Below are 7839 nucleotides of genomic sequence, written 5' to 3'. Positions count from 1 at the left end.
AGTAAATTGAAGGAGTGCACCTCTCTGAGCACATTCTCCTGGCTCGGGCATTTCTGTCCCATCAATGATGAGAGTTTTGATTTTTTTATTTTTTTGTGATTGGTTGCCTGGCTTTTTACCCAGTGCCAAGGATCTGTGTGCTCAGCAAGTGCATTGACCCGAGGAGGTATCTCTTTAGATACCTGTGACTTCAAAGTCGCTTCCTTTGTCAGGCAGGGCCATGCAGGAAGAACAAGAGAAAAATAACGAGTTGGTAAACTTAAGGTTAGTTTAGGTAAATTCTTACTGAGGAGAGAAGCTGTTATTGAGCCCATGGAAACAAGTGGTTGGGCAACATTGGTTCCTATCTTTCACGCTTGCTTAGAAGATCAGACAATCTCGTTTCAGTTTTGGTGACGTACAACGTGAGTGTAAGTTACCCATGTGAACAAGCCTGCACTGTCAGGGCCCAACACGGAAGCTTAGTTCAAAATAATGGCGTCCTCTAATTTATGTTCAAGATCATAACTCCAGGCACCCAAGGCTAATGACATTGTGATTGGTTTTGTCCAAGTGGCCCTAACAAAGCTTATCAGACACAAGAGAACGTGCCCTGGACCTCCAAAGCTTTCCCATGAGCCAGGCAGGGTGTCAGGCTGAGAAGCTACAGGTAGGGAAGGCTTCATGGTCACAGGCTCCCTAGGAAGGAGTCCCACCCGGGTCACAATAACACAGCATCATCCAGACAAGAGCCTCGCTGGTTTCGAATGACCTCTGCAAGCCCGTTTGACTCACGGTCACCCTCTTCTTCACTCTCTGAAGTGTCATCCTTTGACCCCAGCTGAAAAAAAAAAAAAATTCCCTTATTTCCCACTGGCTAAGAACACAGGTCTGGGAAGAAGCTAACAATGTAGTACAAATTAACCAACTATATGACAAAATTTATTTCTTTCCTCAGAAATTCTTTATTCCTTCTCCTAACCTCGTGATTTAACCCCTTACTAAAGACTTACATTAACTAGCTGTAACTTCAGCTCCAGGGAATGCAATACCTTCTTCTCTCCACAGGCAGCTGCACACACACACACACACACACACACACACACACACACACACACACGTATCTATACACACACGTCATAAGATAATGTTTTTATTGCATGCGATGAACTTTGTTAGGGCCACTTGTACAAAAATAACCATAAAAAGCACAATATCATTAGTCCCGGATGCCTGGGGTGATGATCTTGAACATAATTGAGAGATCATTGTTTTGAGCTAAGCATCTGGGTTGGGCACTAACAGTGGCAAATGGAATAACAATAAAAACACTTCACCTAGCTTCCCATTCTTGCCGGTTTCTTGTAGAATTTTTCTTGGTCCTGGCTTCAAATTTGTGAGTGAAGATGCTGTACCTTAAATAAGGCAAACCCCAACCCCCACTCTCTGCTCCCCTGACCTTGAACTGCTTCCCTGACCTTGAACTGCATAGTTAGCTCTTTTAAAAAGCTTCACGTTTCTCATTTGCATACCTGGAACTAAGCTAGCTCGCTGTGGTGGCTCACTCATTCAACCGGTTTGCTTTTGTTTTTAAAGTGCCTGCAGTCATGACCAGCACCATGTTGCTGTGGTAGTGAGGGAACATGCCTGGACACGCAGGGGCTGGTTCATATAGCCACCGGAGGACATCTTTGTTGGTCATGGTTGGAGGACAGCAGGGGATGGCCAGATTGTGAACATTTTCCAGCTTTAAAAATGGCCCTGGACAAAACATAAACCTGGGCATAACTAGATTAAAGCCAGGCTGGATTGGCTCGGCCATCTCCTCCTCTCGAGAGGGGTTAGTTACTCTTCGGAGCTGAGCTCTAACATAACACCACCACGAAAAGGAGGTTTTCTCAATATCCACTTGAATCAGCCTCGATCCTGGAGGTTCTTCCTGAAGGTTCCTTCAGAGGCCTATCTTCCCTCCACAGCCTGTTGTTCCTCTTGCCTATGTGGAGCCAGGTGTGTCAGATCTCAGGCTGGATTCAAGAACATCCTCCACCTGCTTTCCTGAGGGTAAAGTATGAGCTCAGCAGCCTTTGGCAGCCCCCATGACAGGTGCGTCACAGACCAGCCAAAGACACCGAAGTCCTACAGGCAAAGGAACTAGGGCAGGGACCCTCCCTTTCTAGGCTAGGGACTGGTAGGGTGCCTGAGGAGTGAGCCTGAAGATCTGAGTTCTGTCCCCCCACGGAGTGTTGTGGCATGTGCGTGCCATACTAGTGCAGAGGAGGCAGAGGCAGGGGGATCCCTTGGGGTGGCTGGCCTGCTGGTCTAGCTGAGTCAGTGAGCCTCAGGTTCCAGGGAGGCCCTGGCTCATTATTAACAGCAACTAAAAACAAGTTGGATGTCTTCTGAGCAACAACACTTGATACTTTAGGCTGACTCCTGATCTTTAGATACACACACAGAGACACATACATACAGAGAGACAGACATACACAGATATACACACAGACACACTCATAGACACATACACACTCAGAAACATACACACTCAGAAACACACACAGAGACATACATACACATAGACACAGAGACACACAGAAACACACACACTCACAGACACACAGACACACAGACATACACACACACATACACACACACTCGAGGGGTCTGGACTTGAGGCTCCCAGACTCAAGCTCTCATGGACTCAGTCTAGTGAGCCCCATGAACGCAGATGTCTGAGCCTTCCTTTATTTTCCCCCACCTTGCAGCTGACCTACAGCTTTGCGGTGTGAGCAAACTCCTCAGCTGACTCTGAAGTGGGAGCTTGGAGCGAGGCTCTGACGCTCCGTGGTTGTCAGAGGGAGAAGGAAGCCCTGAGTCTTCCTGGGCTGGCCTGGCTGTGGTGGGACAGAGAATGCTGGTGGTGGGGACTGATATCTCTGCTGCGAGGACGTGGCAGGATGTGGTTGACCTTAGCGTCCTGTGCAGTGGGGAGCCAGGGGACTCAGGGAGAGACTTGGCAGCAGGCTCAGCCAGCATGCCTCCGAGTGCTCGTTGGGAAATGAGAGGTGAGCAGAGCTCTGCCCTACCCTCCCTCGTGAGCCTGAAACTGACACTTTACTTCTTGAAGTCTTGGTGCCTCAAGGAGTGAGAATGAGACATTTGCAAGTATGTCAAGAGGAACTTGTGACATTACATGTACAACTAGCCATCTCCCTTATGGAGAGGGGCTTCTTTCAGTGGATTGACAGTCCCCGCCAGAATATCCAAAGGTCAAGAGGTAGAGTCCTGCTTCAAGGCCAGGCATAGCCAGTGACTTAGCCCTCCTGGAGTTGACATGGCCCAAGCTTGCTCAGTTTGCCAATAGTGGGGCTTCCCGGACTCCTTTCTTAGAAAGGCTGAAGGCTTTGGAATGAGAAGTGTCCTGGCATAAGGTGGCACAGGACAGACCCTCTCTATCAGGTGGAAGTCCCTTGAATTTTATCACAATGTTGCTCTCCGTGTTTGTTCCAAGATACTTAAAGGAAGGAAGCAGGGACTGTGGAAGGCCTCATCAGGCACAATACTCTTCCTTGGATTTATTTTTCTCTGAGTTTATCAACCAACTGGGAAACCATCTCTGGTGCCTGTTGTGTAGGGAGCCCTGTGCCGTGTGTGGGAAGAGGAGGGGTTGAAAAGAAGGCACTGGTTGGTCTTAACGGAGAGATGCTCAACAGGCCAGCTGGGAAGATAACGTGTGCATGAGAAGTGAGGGGTGGGGAGATGATGGTGATAATTCGGATAATGCTGATGATGCTGATAGTTACAGGAACAGTAAATAGGAAGAATGAAAATGATGGTCCTGATATTCTCCCACATGCGTGCGTGCGGCTACCCAGTCCACTTTTGATGTTCAAAAGTTAAAAAAAAAAAAAAAAGGAGGGGGTAGGGTGTTGGGGAGATGACTTAGCTGTCCATTAAAACCAGGCGTGGTGGTGAGCACCTGTAACCCCAGAGCTGGGGAGGCAGAGACAGCAAGATCCTTAGGGATTACTGTCCTCCTTGCTGAACCAGTGAGTCTCAGTTTCAGGGGAAATCTTGTCTCAAAAAAGAAGATGGAGAGCAGTAGAGAAAGACACATTTGATGCCAACCTACATGTAAATGCACACACATGTACTTGGGCTTTCATGTCATGAGCATGTACACAAACACACACACACACACACACTTTTTTTTTTTTTAATAACTGAGTCGTAGCCAGACGTGGTGGCACATGTCTTTAATCTCAGCACTCAGGAGGCAGAGGCAAGCAGATTTCTGAGTTTGAGGCCAGCCTGGTCTACAAAGTGAGTTCCAGGACAGCCAGGGCTACACAGAGAAGCTCTGTCTCGAAAAACAAAACAAACAAACAAGAAAATAACTGAGTCGTAATCGTACTTCATCTCTGATCTATCTCGGAGATGATGAAGAAGGAAACGGCCGAGCTGGCCTGGGCTGCTTCCTATTGCCTTAAGAGTGTCATCCCTGAGAGATGATAGCTAAATCCTCTTAACACAAAACATGGCATCGGAGCATCACTGGAACAGATGCCTTGTGGAAAATGATTGTTTCTAGGCCTCCAGGGCTCATGGCTCTGGTGACCTGACAAGCAATGAGTGGATTTAGACAGGAGTGTGCTTGGAAGAGAGAGGTGGAGCTGGGGGTGAAGGCAGCTCTCCTGGCAGGAAGAGACCTGTGGTCAAGAACGGGGATGAGTGTCCAAGGTGTGTCAGGAAGGAGCCAGACCCAAGTCTGATGGGAAGACGTATCAAGAAGACCTGCCTGAGCATCAGAAGAGACAGGCCTAAGGCCGTTTCTTCCCAGTGTCTACTGTACATCTCTTCCTTGTGTTTCAGGAGAAGGGCCACCAGTTTTCTTTTGATACCCTTGTCCTTTCCAACCACAGGTCCATTCATACTGAAATCGGGGAGTAACCAAACTTAAAAGTAGTCTGCAATCAGAGCCCAGAGGCAGAACCGGTTCCTTGGACTTTTCTCTGAAACTTCACAGGGCTGTTGAAAGCGGAAGCGCATCAGGATAACAGCAGCTCTGACTCACAAGGGTCACATCAAAGCTTAGCAGCGAACAGACGTGGGCAAGAACTGTGTGTGAGCTGGGTTTTCCTGACACTCTCTGAGACTCAGGGCCCCTCTGGGCAACCTCACTGTGGAAAGAAGTGTGTGGTTGCTAGAGATTGTGTGACTCATACTGTGGGCAGGGTTTGGGAACCAAGATAGAGCCTTGTTTGCTGTGAGCTCAGGCATATCTGAGGCCATTGGTTAGCCAATATTTATTCATTCATCTATCCAAGCATCCATCCAAGTATCTAAGCATCCATCCATCCATCAGTCTATCCATTTATCTACCATCAATCTGTCAATTATCCATCCATCCATCCATCATCCATCACTCATTTGGAACTGTCTGAATCATCGCTCTATCTTTTCCTAGCACAGAGACTGCACATAGTATGTGATTATAATATTTTGTGAACAAATAAATGAATGGTTGGGTAGATGGATGCTTGAATAGATGGACAGATGAATCTTGGCTAACTGATGGCATTAGTTCAAGCTCTCAGATTCACATGGTGGAAAAGGAGAGCTGAATCCCTAAAAGTTGTCCTCTGCCCTCCACAGGTGTGCTATGGCACATGCCCCACCCCTACTGCCATACATAATAAATAATAGTAGTTTAGAAAACAGTAACAACAATAAAAAGCTTATTTTATCAGAGCACTAATTTATTCATAAGGGCACTGTCCCCATAACCTAATTACTTCCAAGGATTCCAGCTCCAAACACTATTATAATGGTAATTAAGTTTCAGAGTATAAATTTGGGGATACACATTTTGATCATGACATAAAGCACATAGAGATAAAATCTGGTGGTCACTTTAGTACGATCGTCATTTTAATACCCTTGTTATTCAATCCATGAACATGGAATACAATTATGTCTTTAATTTCATTTAGCAACATTTCATAGTTTGATGTTTTGGGTTTGTTTTGTTTTGTTTTGTTTCGATACAGGGTTTCTCTGTGTAACAGCACTGACTGTTCTAGAACTCACTTTGTAGAACAGGCTGGTCATGAACTCACAGAGATTTGCCTGCCTCTGCCTCCAGACTGCTGGGATCAAAGGTGTGGGCTACCACACCTGGCTTAATAGCCAAGTATTTTGTTCTTTTGATGCTATTTAAGAAGAAAATATTTTCATTTGCTTTTTTAGGTTTTTGGTTGTTAGAAAATATTCCTTTCTTTCATGGATTGGCTCTTATTTTGTTTTGGTTTTTGTTTTGCTTTGTTTGAGACTGGCTTCCTCTGTATAGCCCTAGCTGTCCTGACCATCTGCATGGTAGAGAGGTTGAGAACTGAGACACTGCTCAGTCCAGGAGCTGGGTGGATTACTACTCTAGTCTAGCACTGCGGGTCTGGAGGGGTCCTGGAGAGCAGCTCCTCTTTAGTCCAGTCTGGGAGGTTGGAGAAGCGGATGTCAGCTAAGGTTGGTATCCTCAGCAACAATGAGACAAACACCACTCAACAGCAGAGTCAAAGTGGACAGGCAACCTACAGCCTGTCTCTGTAACTTCTTTGTTACTTAGGCCTCCACCTGAAGGTGCCACACACCCTGTGGGGAGGTCCCCCCAGGTCGTCCTTCCTGGAAATGCCCACAGAGACTCACCCAATCCATTCAGTCAGGTCAACAAACAGATGAGCCATGACATCCTTATGCACTAAGTTAGGAGAGGTTCCTCTTTAACATCTGGAAGCTTTTGAGGAGGATCTGCAAGACGTTAGAGATCTTTAGAAACCTCCAGACACCACCAGGGCCAGAGGGTTGGTTAGTCTTCTCAAGTTCTTTGAGAATTTTTATTTTTGAGTCGGTAGCCGTCCTTGTTCTACAGAAGTCTGCTCAGATTTCTTTCATTTCACACTTCAGGCTTGGCAGTTTGTGTTTCTAGGAATGTGTCTGTCTTATCTCGGTTACCCAGCTTGTTTGTGCGTGCTTGTTCATGATGCTTTCTCAAATCCTCTGCATTTCTGCGCAAGTGGCGGTGAAGCCCTGCTTTCACTTCTGCCCCGCAGGCTGCCGGTGTTGCTGCTCTTCCTAAGACAGCTGCCGGTTTCATCTATTTTCTTCACCGTTTTCTATTCTCTACCTGACTTACCTCTGCTCTTTGCATATCCTTCCTTCCACTTCTGCCTTCTGCTTCTGAAGGGTTTTGCTTCGTTCTATTTTTAGTGTCTTCAGTGCAAAGTCCAGTCGCTCACCTGAGTTTGCTTTGTCCGGTATAAACACTTAAATTTTTTTTATTGCGCTTACTTATGTATTTATTTATATGTGAATCTATGGGTGTGGGTGTGTACATGTGTGTGTGTGTGTGTGTGTACATGTGCATGCCATGGCACATGTGTGGGGAATCATAAGACCTACAGAAACAGTTTCTCTTCTTCCATTAACCGGGCCCTGGGGATCAAACTCAGGTCTTCAGGCTTGGCAGCAACAGATCTTCCTCCGGACAGCCTGACACTCATTTAAAAATCCCCCTTATCATTGCTTTCTATATGCCTCAGACATTCTGGTATGTCAAGTTTATTTTTTTATTATTTTATTTTACTTGTGTCTAAGTATTATTTAACTTGTCTTATGACTTCTGTGATCTATCATTCTTAAAATAGAATGCTGTGGCTTTCTTTCTCTCTTCCTCCCTCCTTCCCCTCCCTCCCCCTCCCTCCCTCTCCTTCTTCCCTTCCTTTCCTTCTTTCCTTCCTTTCTTTCTTTCTTTCTTTCTTTCTTTCTTTCTTTCTTTCTTTCTTTCTTTCTTTCTTTCTTTCTTCCTTC

The sequence above is a fragment of the Mus pahari genome, chromosome 10 (genome assembly GCF_900095145.1).
Source record: "Mus pahari chromosome 10, PAHARI_EIJ_v1.1, whole genome shotgun sequence".
NCBI lineage: Eukaryota > Metazoa > Chordata > Mammalia > Rodentia > Muridae > Mus > Mus pahari.
Note: the sequence above shows the minus strand (reverse complement) of the source record.